Below are 14,049 nucleotides of genomic sequence, written 5' to 3'. Positions count from 1 at the left end.
GTTTAATTTTGTCCCTCGTCTTTGCAAAAGTGTGTCAAAAAGGGCAGAATTCTGCGACAGATCTGAACTGACTTTTACTTTGTTGAAATGTGAAAGACTTCAGGGCGCAGAAGCTCTTTGAAAAAGCCTTTGGTCATGTGGTGATGTAGGTCAAAATGTGACCTTTTGACATCCATACACCCAGTTAAGGTTTATTACCTGAACAACAGTTTAATTCAGATGCTTATTGTTTTCCTCACCTTCATGGCTCCACTCCCACAACCTGCAGTAATCTCTCTTTCTGCTGTTTTAATTGATGACGTGCCCTTCCCCCCCCCCCACTGCTGTGTCATTTTCTTTTCTTTGCCTTCGTCTTTTCCTGACTCGGAGCGCGCTCATACCTCAGCTGTGATGTAACTCTCTAACAAACATGTTTACTTGACGGCGGTTTGCTTTGCTCGGCACACAGAGGCTCCATTCATGTGTGTTTTTTTTCTTCTTTTTTTTTTTGTACTGTACATTTAGCAACATAACAGAGCAAGTGGCTCACGAATGTCCTGTCTCTTCCATCCTGCTGTGGCCTGTGTGCCCTTTATTTGTGCAGAATGACTATTGTTTTGGGTTTGGCCGCGACAAAACATGACTCCTAAGAGAAAATTAGGATGGGGGAAAAATGCTGGATTGACGTTTCTTTTCCACTGTTAACAAAGCAGAAATGAGAGATCATAAGCCGTTGCTGCAGGGTAAGGCTCTTACCTTCTCTGGAACTCACACACTTGCATACTTCTGCACGGCACGCTCTGCAATCAAAACTCTTAACGCTGAGCCACATGAACTGGTCAACAGGATACCAAACCTTGTTTTTCTTTCTCCCTCCTCTCAGAACTGACCTTTTTTTCTTTGTCGTTCTGCTCTTTGTGCCTCTTGAGGGAGCATTTTTGCCGTTTTTGTGGTTTACTCAAATTTGTTTGACTTTTTGGGCCTTTCACGTTCATCACTAAAGCCAATTTAAAGCTGGGTTTCGTCTGGCTCGGCACACGCGGGCCTGGTAAGCTCTCCGTTTCCGTGCTGCGGCTCGGGGCTTGCAGACGATCAGTGTCCAGATTATTTGCTTTATACATTATGGGTGAGTCATTCCCATGTACTGTGAAAGGTTCTCCTTCAGTTATCACTCTGACGAGCCTCGCCTCTCCCTTTCCTCCAGCTTGGCGTTCGTCAAAGGGAAGATGACCATCTGCTGCCCCAGTTGCCCAGTGACTGGACAACAGCCTTCCCTCATGGCACAGTTCCACTGTCCATTGTCTGGATGAGATTCTGGGTCTAAGGGTGTTTTCTTTTATTATGTCTGTCTCAGACATGAATTCTTTGGAGCATTAATCGATTAAGTGCATCTCAATATAAAGCTGTTGCAGCTTACATTTATATTTATGTTTATATATTAACACTCTTGGCATAAAAGGTAAAGTATAGCAATACTTCCTTTTTATTCTTTTTAAAAACAATTAAAGACTCACTCTGATCATCTTTTGATCTACTTTAAAAGTGTTCCCAGTGTTCCTTTAATTATGATTACGGCGTTTTTAGCCACACAAAAAAAAGCAAAACTGTCATTTTGTAAGACAAAGTTTCTGCAGAACGGCAGTAGTTTGTTAGAAATTTTCCTCTGAGTTGTGGGCAGGACCATTGTTGTGGAGCAACCCCACCCCCCATTCCCCTTCCCATTGCTAAGAGCTCGGAGCGGGGAGCTTGTGACCCACGCAGCGTGTTTTTTCTACATCATAAATGCGCCTTATTTTCTGAGTTTGTCCGGCTCCTCCTGATCCACAATAATTTGAATTAAGGAATACTCAGAAATGCCATTTTGAGCTTACATTTTTTTTTATATATGTCCTCTATCATCAGATAAATGCCACTGCGACACGTTAAACACACCAGAAACAGGTTCATCAGAGTGGGTCTTTAAAAAGTTCTGCACACAGCTCACACTTCTGTCACAATGTTACACAAAGCAAAAGACTCCTCAAAGAAACTTTTGTATCTCCTTTTGCCCAGCTGAGAAGTCTTTGAGTACATGTAATCTATTTCTTTTTATTTTTGCATCCTCTTAAAGCAGAGCTGAGTAATGTACAATGTTTTCCTGCACCCTCCAAAACGGCAGGATGCTCCTCTGCGCTGCGTTGTTAATTCAAGGTTATGCTGGGAAGACTGAGCTTGCCTAGCTGATGGCGTACAGAAGGATCAGATTTTCAAACCTTTGCTTTGGAGCATAAAGAGAATCTTTTTCCTCTTCAAAAGTTCATCTACACCCGCACAAACAGAAATAGGATCCTGAATTTGCTGTATTTGAAAAAGGGGGGAGGAGTTATTAAAGGTAATATTATATAAAACCTAGCTGAGCAGGAGTACTTCTGTCTCACTTGAACTTTTTTGGTTTTTTTTATTTTCACTTTGTATTCCTCCAGCGTCCTGTTCCAGGCAGACAAAAGCCCATCTCAGTGGAAAAGCGTTGACACCTCTGCAGCTCTGTAGCCTCATCACTCTAATTAGAAGAAACTAGTTTGAAAGAGCGATAGTTTCTCAGCCCTCACATGGGTTTTCCCATCTTTTCTTTGCACTTCAAGCCAGAAAGCAAATGAACAAGTTTCAATTGAGCTAGATCCGATGGAAATTAGGAGCGCTCAGTTGTGGGCTCAAGTCCAAACTGGACAACCAAGTCAAGTGTGCTGATGCAAAGTGAAAGGAAAGTACATCGTGGACACTTGGCAGGCCGTCAAAGACTTTGTTCAAACTCAAAGAGCAGAAGTCTTTGCGGGATGTCTGGAGTAATTTTGTTTAAAAGCTGTCAGATCTGACTGGAGAAACCCTTAAAGAGCCACCCCGATAAAAATAAAGATTTTGGCATTTTTAACATGTTCTTGTGGCATTTCATGTTGAGGGAGAACATGTATTAAGAAAATGAATGTGAATCAGGAGAATACTTGCGTACAAAAAAATTGGGCGGGCCCAAGCTCCCTGCTCCACTCCATTCTGATGCATGCACTTGTAGACGACTAAATCCAAGCATGTCTTCGTTTTCATCGTCCGAGCTGGAACCTGGCTCAAAACAGTACTGCTTTAAGAAACTACTGCCAATCTGCAGAAACTGTCCTACAAACAATTTTGATTTGGGCTAAAAATGACATAATCATAATTTAAAAAACACTTTAAAAATAGATCAAAAGATGGTCAGAGTGGGTCTTTTGAAGATAAATCCGCTACGTCCTTTTTAACTTGTATTTTCTGAGACAATGTAGGCATTTTATTGTGAATTATTCATAAAAAATGTATGCTGCAATGTCAGAGAGTGAAAAAATATGCCAAATCAGAACAATTTGGGAAAACATTAAATTTTTTTCAAAATATTGAAACTGGTCTTTTTTCAGCCCAAAAAACCTCAGTATTTAGCCTTTCCGTGTGTCAAACCTGTGACAGTAATAGCCTCAGCTCACTGCTAATGTTTGTTGTAACACACAAAACCAATATTGAAAGATGTGTGGTGACTAACCGCTCATATTGTTACCAACACAAGATTGATGTGTGAGTCATGAATTTCTGGTGAAAGAAATCCGGCCTCTCAATGACTGAATCCTCATTTTTCTGAACAAATGCAGATTTTCTGTGATTCTGACATTTTGTCCTAAGCTTTTTTTTTGTTTTTTTTGTTTCTCTTGTTCTCTTAACACTTCCAGGTGATCCCTCCATCTTCCTTTTTCTGATGATGAATCTCAGCTCCTTCTCCCTGACATTCACAGCAGAAAATCGAGTTGTTTTCTTCGTCTTCCGTAACTGAAAAGACTTCTCCGAGCTCTAGCCGTGACTCTTCATTGGAGCCTGACGCTCGGATCACATTCCAGACATTCAGCTGTCAGTGAAAATTTTTGGGATTGTTGTTAAATGCTTGTTTGCTTCCTTCTAACTGTGGACTCTGTGACACTATTGCTTGACGACAAACTGTAAGAATTGCAGAAAAAAAAACATGCAGTGTGAACAGAAGCCCAGAAAAACACCTGAAGAAAAGCCGGGGATCAGAGAGATTTGTAGATCAGGTGGGTTTGTATGTGTTTATGTGGGAAACCTGATAGAAATGTTTTTTTTTTTTTGCAGAGCCATTATCCCCTTTAGACTTCCACAGTAGACCTACACTGTGCTGTGGCTGCTGCTAATCCCATAATGGGCTGACTGCACTGGAGCTGCACAAATACGGCTCCGCTCGGTCAAAACTGAGAGTGTGTGGGGCTGCATTACAGTATAAGTTGCGTGCAACGAGTGTGTGTGCTTTGCGCCTCCTCAGGTGAGTGAGCAATGATAGGTAATCTAGTGAACAAAGTCATCGATTTTTCCCACTGCGCAGGAAGTGGCTGGTTATTGATTTTCAGGGACAATGATGTAACTCCAGACGTTCTGGGGTGTTTACTTATCCATGATAAGGTACGAGGAGCTTTCTCTTAGCGCACTGGTCAAATAATCCCCTCTCTCTGTCCTCTCTCCGCCTATCGCTCTTTCCACCTCCTTTTCTTTTATTGCGAACGCCCTCTTTAACCTCAACATCCATCTTGTAGGACTTAAACACAAACGAAGGTAGCCATTTCATAAGTTAACACTGAAAACTGCAATAAGAAAGTAAACCAAAGAAAGCACATTTATTTAATAAAAGATTCTGAAATGTTTAGTTTTATTTTAGAATAAATAATCATATTCAGTCAAAAGAGTCTTTACTTTCTAAATTAAAACCGTTGTAAACGGATCCAGTCCAACCAGACAACAATTATGTCAAACAAGCTTGACTACTTTGATTGGAAATGTTTGTTATTTTTAATTATCTGTGTGTCTTTTGAAAAATACTAGATGGCATTCAGATAATCTTTGATTTAAAGAAAAACTGTGTATTTGTTGCATAAACTCAACAACGAATAAAGCTTTTAAAAACCTCCTTGTTTCTGATCCGTCACCTGTAACCCGCTGAAATATTTAACACAAATTCAGATCCAGTCGGGGGAAAATGACATGAAACTTTTCTATTCACTGGTTTATTCATTTCTTGCTCCCACAAGTCTGTGACTCATTAACCACAGAGCAAATGCATTCACCACTACCTGTGGCATGACACATAGAGGACAACACACACAAACGCACAATGCAGGCACACTTATGTCGGGGTTACGAGGTCCATGAAGAGTTTGTAAACATTCAAACCAGCCCTTTCACAAAACGAACGAATCAATCGTGGGAATATTTAATTCATATGTTTTTTTTTACAAGCACATAGATGGAATAATATTTGTCATATTGCAGGATTTTAAATGAAAGTGCATCTAAAGTGAATAAATTATACATGTTTGATTTTCTGTGGGGTTTATTTTGGTGCAAAATACAAAAGAAATGTAATTATTTTTAATGAAGTGAATGAATAAAATATATTTTTAAGACTGTCTAATAAAATATTTAATTTTAGACTTTAACAGTTTTAAAATATTCTCACACTCAGGATCCCACATCATGTGCAAGTCATTTCCTACTCCACTGGCCTCAAATGAACAATGTATCTGTGCTATGAGTCTGTGTGTGTTGTGTCCATCCCGCTCATGTTTACACACATTAAATCGGCTGGTTCTGCTGTTTATATTTTGCGTACTGCTGTTCAAAGTCAAACTTATGGAGCCACAGAGAGAAAATTGGGCAACTGAGAGGTTTGCAGAATGGCCTGCGGTGATCAGCCATAATCTGGAGGCCAGGAATAGTTGTGGTGAACCTTCTGGATCAATACTTGTTGACTTTTTGGAGCCTTACTGTAAAAAAAAAATGACAGATCAACACAAAATAGTGTTTGTTTCTTTTATTTTAACGGATCTAATACTTTGAAATCCCTCTGCATATTAATTGTTTTTATGTACAATTAGGTCTCAATTCACTTATTTTTGCTGACATTTTATTTGCTCCTTTCTTCAACAACACACAAAAGACAATGTCGGATTTTGTCTTAAAAAATCAGCTTCATGTTTTCCTATACATACTTTATGGACTCCAAATATTCCAAAGCCCTTATTTAGATTATTAGTTCACAGAGGGTATTTCATGTAAGAAACTGCAGTAATATAGAGTCAGTCTGTCTCAGAGAAAAAACCTGTTTTAACATGTTCTTGTGGTATTTTTTTTAACGATGGAGGACATTTGTAAAGAAAATTAAATTTAAAATTGCATTTTTGCGTGATAGTTTTTTTTCAAATCAAGAGTAGACAAAACAATGTCCTTTGAAAAATGTTTGTAGGTGTCATGTAGAAGAGAGCGGAAGGGATTGTAAACAAAGGGATCATGGGAAATAAGGACAGGCTTACTCCTTGCCAAATGTCCCAGTGGATTTTTAATAATCTCCTGCCGCTCTGTAGAAAATATGTCCAAGAAAACGACACAGTTTCTTTTTTTATTGTGGCTAAAAACGGCATAATCATAATAAAAAGACAAATAGGAATGCTTTTTAAATGGATCAAAAGATGATCGGAGTGGGACTTTATAACTAAGTCTGGACTTTTAAAATTGGAACTGGAATTGGTTCATTTCAAGCAATCAAAATAACCCAAAAACTAAAGAAGACAAGCAAAATATATAGATCAATACATAGATTGTTTAAATTTAGTTAGAAAAAATAGTCTTGAATTAACTGAAAATAGAACAATTAAGAAGTAAAAGAAGAAGTACATTAGAAATACACACATATGTACACGTATAGATGGACTTTTGATGATACAGCTGAGAGAATCTTTTTTTTTGTCGTTTTTAATGAACCTAGCTAAGTAAATGTAGATTTTTGAATACATTTAATTTGGTGTATTTCAAACTGATTTACTATCTTGTTTTGCTTTGACAAAGTTTGAAGTGAAAGTTGTAGGAGATGTTTTAATTTAGTGGTAGTTTCAGTAACTCAAATTAAAGTATAAATATCAGATAATGGTTATCTGGAATCGACCGGCTCGTGTTTGGAAATATTCACGTTAGATATTGGCAAAAATCCAACCTATTATTTTTTAAGTTTTAATTTTTAATCGAAACTTCCCATAACAAAGAAAACTTTGAAAGACTTTTTTTGTTCAAATATTCCACTAACTCTTCTAGTTAATTGAATTCTAAACCTCTGTGATCATCAAGTTTCTGTTTAGTTTAGGAGTCCATCTTTGACTTTGTTTGCTGAAGGCTTCGCTGCACAAGTTGCTTCTTGGTATTTTTGGCAGCGAACCACCATCTCTGTTTTCTCACTCAAGCAGGTGAAAGGTGAGGTCTTTTGTCTGTGATTTACAATGTCTGTGAAGAGTTATAACCAACAACATATTGGCCACCTTCCTATTCTGATGAGTCATATTTTGCACAGTCAGCTCTTGTCAAAAAAAAAAAAGGGGGGGGGGTGGACAGCTGTGCTTTCCAAAGCAGGCAAACAGCAGCATCCGACCGCAGGGGACTTGTTTTTTGGACAGTTGTTATGAGTCCTGATGCTGATCTAATCTTGGCTTTGTTAGATCATGTTTTGGTACAAGACAAGATGAGCTTTGATAGTTCACGTCTTTAGCATCTGTAGGACAAGGTAAAGTATAACTGAGGTTGTTTGTGCAGAAAGTGTTCAGGTGGAGTTGGATGAAGAGCTTCATAAAGATTTCTGCTGCCTGTATCATATCAGGATTAAGATAGAAAGAAAAGGTTAGGTTTTTTTTTTCTCCGATGGATCTTTTTTCTCTGAGCCTGCTGTATTGTGACAGCTGCCCTCCCTCTGTTAGAATAACATCCCAGGCAACCCGCTCTTCCACTCAGGCACACCAGCCTTGCAGAGTAACGCCTCTTCCCCTGGATTCTCAACCACAGAACTTATAGGTCACTATGAGATTTATGCAAATACATGGACCTGCTTCGCAGCATACAGTTCCAAAAACATGTTTTCCTTATTTCCCTGTTATCCCATAGTTCCTTGTATATGTTGCAAATTTCGTAGAATCATTAAAAGTGGGTTGTGCGTTCGGGTCCGGGGGGCTGGAGGTCTGCTGTGGAGGGGTGTGCCTGCCCCTCTCAGGAAAGTTGGAACTTGGCAAGTCCACACTTCTGAAATCCTGCCAGAACATACAGATAAGAGAATAGGAGGAGAGGAAAGAAGAGAAAGAAGGGCAAAAGGCAAAATGAGTTCCCACACAAGTCCAGATATGAGTCTTTAAAAACCCATTTGAATAAAAATCAAGTTTTTGGTGTTTTAAAATAATGTTTGGTAATGTTTGGTTGGGGTTGTGAGGGGCTGTAAGCTGGAAGGAGAAAGTGTAAACAAGGGGATGATAGGAAATTAGGGGAGGCTTACTCTGCACCAATAGTCCCGCCGACAACTCGGATGTGAATTTCTAAAGAACTACATCCGTTCTTTAGAAACTTATGTCCTAGAAAACAACACACGTTTTTTTGATTTTGCCTAAAAACAACATAATCACAATTAAAGGACCACTGAGAACACCTTTAATAACAACAACAAAAAGAATGAATCTATCTCTTTTAAGGCTTTTTAGGAGATATGCTGCTGCAGGTTGCACACTGTTGGGCAAATAAGGGTTAACTTTCTAACTTGGTGAGTTGAAGAGACTTGAACTCAAAGCTCTATTTGAAGAGTGATATGACTTCACTTTTTCTCCTTTGCAGAATCTCTCACTATCTTACAACTAAATAAATACCAGCCACAACTCAAAAGTTGTTTTTCCTCTTTTTCTTTTATAGCAGTTGAATTTGTTTACATGGAAACTGTTCTGCAGTTGTTTTTCACAGACCAGAGTTGCTGTTTTGAACCTCCGGGCTAATTTGAAACATGTGGTTTTGGTGTTTGCTTTAAGGTTAGGCGACATTTGCTTAGCCTCTTTTTACTCGGCGAAACGGAAACAGACAAATTATAATGTTGTCAGCAAACTAACAAACTAAATAAAATTGTTTTTCACAAAAAAACACACACCATGAAGTTGTGAACTTCATACTTCGGCACAACTTTTTTCTGCTTTCTTTTCCACCTTTTTTTTTCTTTTCTTAGAGAAACAAGAGAGGCAGAGAGGCAGGGCAGAGAAGATTGGTTCCTGAAAGTGTTGTTCTACCCTGTCATTGGTGGAAGCCTGTTGCTAGGCTTATGTCAGTGTTTTACTGCTTTCTGCTTCCTCCCCTCTTTGCTCCGATAGGTCGGGTTTGAACTGGTCTTATGGTGGACGTCTGCCACTTGTTGAACAAACCCACGGTTTCTGCAGCTCAAATGGCATGAGAAAACACTGCAGCCGCAGCGCTCGCACACTCGTGCAGACTTTGCTTTGGGGTCGAAAAGCCCCTTTATTGTGCGCTCCTGCACTGCTGCTTTCAACAGCAGCTCAAAAGGGAGCAAAGACTTTCAAACTTTACAAATGTGATTCATTTAGGCTTTAATCAAACTCCTCTGTTGTCATAAAATGGGATTTATACTAACTTACCAGTTTAAAACACAATATTACAGCCTCTGTTAAGATTATTGGGCCGTTTATTCTAAAATAATACAAAATATGAACATAAAAAAAATTATCCAGGAATCCATTTTTGATTTGTTGTACTCACTTCACTTTTTTAATGTTTTTTATTATTATTTAACATTCACACCGAGGAGCATCGGCATTTACAGCTTTTAAAATACAGAAACAAATCTGCTTTGATCTGATATGACTTTAGTTTACGACAAGAATTCACTAAGGAGATGTTTTTAAAACGTTACCATACTTTTTCCAAAACCTAAACCATAAATGTCAATTCGTGGCATTTCTGTTCTTAAATTGAAAACTAGCTGATCCTAGTCTTGTTTTTTTTTATTTTTATCATCCTGTCTAAAACTGAGATATCTGAGTTGACATCTTAGTGAAATGTTTTTATATACCAGCGCCTTTTAAATGCCAGCACTCTTCAGTTCATATTGTCTACCAAGAATAAAACTTAAAAAACCTTCACACCTAAAAGGTTTCACTAAACAAATGAATCTGACGCCTGACGACGTAGGTCTTCAGACTTCCTTCAGACACCTGCAGTGTGGTTAACATGTGTCACACTGTGTTCGCAAACGACTTCAATAGATGCTCAAGAACATGCAGCACTACACCGGGTTACAGCAGCGAGGCCCAACTGTCAACATCGGATGCAGAAGAAAGCTCATGTTGGGTTTGATGTTAACCTTTTAGAAGGTCTTTTGGCGTTCCGTTTAGGCAACTAAAAAGGTGAAACGGAATGCCACTCAAAGGAAACCGCGTTGTTGTTCAATCGCACTCAAGACAACAAAAATATGTGTTTTACCTTATGGAATGATGAAACATCTTAGAATAGCAATTATTGCCTGCTATCAGTTTTAGGATCATTTCAAAAGAATTTGGAGTCCTTTGTTCTACAGGGATGAGTTCACCCCAACGCCTGACCGAACAGCATGACGTCATATCTTAGTCCTGAAGAGAAAACCATTGCTTTTATAATGTCCTGTACAAAAGTGACCATCTCCAACCTTAAAATGCTCATTAGTTCCAGATTTCTTTGCAGCACTGTTTTAGAGCAGTACCATGTGATTATTTTATGGGTTAGCTGTCAGGATTTACAAAAATAATATTAAACGTCTTTTTAAAATTTGGACAGTCTTTCCAAAACTATAGTAAGTGTTTAATAGGAAAAGGACTTTAGAAAATACAACAAAAGTTGATTAATACTTTCATTATTTTATTGGCCATTATTGTATACAGTTAGGAAAATTTGACCTTAATGCAGCAAGTTGGACCATAATAATCTCCACTATTGGTCTTGTTGTTGATCTTTTTTTGTAGGGTCTTGGGCTGACTTTGGTTTTGAATTGGCGCGGTACAAAAAAAACAAAAAAATTATTTATTGGAAATAATTGGAAGAGAAAAAAAACAACACGAACACCTTAAAGCATGTTTTGTTCTAATTCACCAACCAGCATTTGAACCAGATTGATGCCGTTGACTGTGTATGTCACCAATAAAAAATTACCTATTCTGGCTCCAACGAAAGGAAGTCAATTCAGTTGCCTTTTTTTTTTTTTTTTTTTTTTTGCGATACAGACGTCTCTATGTTGTAACCAGATGACTTCAGTAAACAGTGATTCATCTGAGCCAATCTGAGTTGTCACTTCTATGGCAACCAATCTCGCCAATCCGGATGGAGGTTGTTGGAAGGCCACACCCGTACCACTAATCAGCGTGCTACATTAGCCGCGTTTACATGGGCAAAAGTAATCGGAAAGAACGCCTGATCGGAAAGAAAATGCGTCATGTAAACACGCCGTTCGGAATACTCTGCCCCGATCAGACTCATTCGGATCAAAATTTCTTTCCGATCGAGATAGGTGGGTTATACCGATCGTTTATCCGATCGTGGAGCATGTAAACGGTCATTCCGATCGTGTGTCACTACTGCTCTGGGTTACGTCACGCATAGATGGTGTTTCGCTGAGAGAAAGCTTTGGAGCACATAGGGGACCGACCAGCTGCTTGGCGGAGGCCCCGTGAAAAGCGCCGCTCTGCTCTCACCCCGCTGGCTCTCTGCCTCTCCCCCCTTCACGAGGGGTATGCGGGGCAGCAGCGCTTCGGTCCACTGGCACCCGAGCCCCGGTGAGCGAGCAGGCGCTTCATAATATTCATAACATTAATAAAAGCACGTTTGGAAGATCGCCTCGTCTCGTGTTACAGAGCTGCTGCAAAAGTCTGTGGCAGCGGTCTGTTTACAACGGGACGCATCTCTTCTTCCGGTTTTTTTTTTTTTACCACTACTGCGCATGCCCAAATGATTAATTCCGACCAAAGGTGTGCGCCATGGGAACGTTTGTTCTAATCGGAAAAAGGTTTTCTGATCCCATGTGCACGGGTGAATTTTAACCCGAACATTGATCCGATCAAGATATTCTGCCCATGTAACCGCGGCTACTGAATCCGTCTATCAAACGTTTTCTACGTTCGATGTGAGAACAGTTTTATTGAAGCATCTGGTTGTTAAAAAAATTTAGTATTATTAATAACATGTTACAAAAGATAGCAGTAATATCTGCTTATTCTTCTATAGAAGTCCATGGGATTTTGGCTTCTTGGAATTAGCAGGTACTTCATGTTTGGAATGTGAGGAGGGAGGGATCACTCAGTCCAGTTCTCTTATACAGTCAATGATCTATACACACACTTCATTAATCAAACATGACAGTGAAGTTGTGGTGATTTGGGCTCATTGCACATCCAAGTTCTCTACGGTCTAATGTGAGACTGTCTGCCTGTCAGCTTAGGCTCAATATACAAGAAAATGATCTCCAGCATAAGTGAACCAACAAATGAACAACAGAATAGCTGAAAAGAGACTGAGGTGTTGCAACGTCCCAGTCAAAGTCCAGGCCTCAGCCTGATTAAAATGTCGTGACAGGACTTTAATAGAGCTGTGCACAAACAAATGCCTGGAGACCTCGGTGAACCCTAACAACGTTGTAAAGAAGACTTCTTCATCTAAGAGACCTGAGAGAATTGCAATGTCCTGCAGAAATTAGATATTGGAAGTTGGGGAACGTTCAATGTGCTGCTTATGTTTATTTTATTTAGCAATTATAGGATCAGTAAAGGTAAAAATGGGTCATAGGTTTTTAGATTGGGCTTTTTGTGCAAACTTGTGAGAATTCATCCACTTAATTTGCAAAGAAAAATAAATATTTTTCATAAATCACATGCATTAACCCCCCAATGTACAAACAGTATCATATGTACAACAGTATTTGGCTGCCTATGAGGTTGGACCCCCCGAGCCTAAGCGCTTTTATCTGAAAGGTTTGGTGTGCCGTCAGCCTAAACACTGTCCAACCTCCTCTGCAGCTTTTTCTGAGCCACGGGGCTCCTGTCAGACCCCGGATTGCTGACTCCAGCCCTGGGAACATGTTTACCGCTTGCCTGCACCCCACCCTGTGGCTTCAGCGGAGGGCCTGGCAGGGGGTGGCTCGGTGCACACAATGAACCTGCTGAACACAGTGCTATCTAGTTATCTGTGCTGCGGAATAGCAAGCAGTTGACAAACTGGCCAGGCAGGCAAACAGGGGAAGACTTGCCTCGTCTTGGCTTCCTCTTTCATTTATCACGTCTAAATTTAACTTGTTTGTCAGGGTTGACATCACTGCAAAGTCCATCCCAACGCCGTCCCAAACAAGGACGGCCTTTCAGACAGATTTGCAGCTTTTTCAGAAAGTCTGAACGGGACCAGTTGTGAAATCCTGAGAGAAAATTGTTTATTGATTTGCTTGAGAAGCAGTTTTGTAATGTTACTCACAGGCATGTGACTCGGGCATGTATGTGCGGAACGTAGGGGCTTCTGTAAATGTGGTCATCACACAGGAAACTGCACTTCGAGCCTCGCATGTGCGACAATAAAGGAAAAGATATTAAATTGAAAAAAAGAAAAGAATGCAACATTTTGTTGAACACAATCCTGACTTTGTATTAAAAGGAGGGTTATAAAGCGGTCATACACTGCTCCACTGAGCATGTTTTTGTCAGAGTGGGATAAACAAAGCCATAAGAGCTGCCTTTTCTTATCTCTGGCATTTAAAGGGCTCTTCCAGAGAGGGCAGATTGGTGGAGAAATGTCATTATCTGTGGTGTGACAAACCACCAACTGAAAGTCTGTTGTTTGCAGCAGGTCCTCGATGGCCCGATGCTGATTGTTGCTCAGTGGACCTCTTCCTTTTTTCTGTTGCACCCCCCCCCCTCCCCCGCCCCTCCACCGCTCCTTCGCTTCAACAAAAGGCCAACAGGGGGACTTGATGCAGCTTGCATCACCTGGTTGTTGTTTTAAGTTTTTCTGCAAATTGAACAGCAAAGATGTTCTTTCAGCATTTTACAAAACTATTTAAAGCACCCCCGACCTCCCTTTGATGTTTTCATAAGCTATTCTGGTGTAAAATCAATCATTGATCGGCTTAAATTGATTAGTTAACATACAGAGCAACACTAAATTCAATCATGATCAATTGCAGCTCTGAACAAAAGG

The 14,049-nt window shown here is 39.8% G+C and overlaps 1 protein-coding gene across 1 annotated transcript in view; it reads left to right on the top strand.

Annotated features, from left to right (window-relative positions):
- sesn1 (sestrin 1) overlaps positions 1–14,049 on the top strand; it is a 52,882-nt gene that overhangs the window by 34,550 nt on the left and 4,283 nt on the right. The window lies entirely within an intron of this gene.

The sequence above is a fragment of the Oryzias latipes genome, chromosome 24 (genome assembly GCF_002234675.1).
Source record: "Oryzias latipes chromosome 24, ASM223467v1".
Taxonomy (NCBI): domain Eukaryota; kingdom Metazoa; phylum Chordata; class Actinopteri; order Beloniformes; family Adrianichthyidae; genus Oryzias; species Oryzias latipes.
Note: the sequence above shows the minus strand (reverse complement) of the source record. Positions and strands in the feature narration are given on the sequence as shown.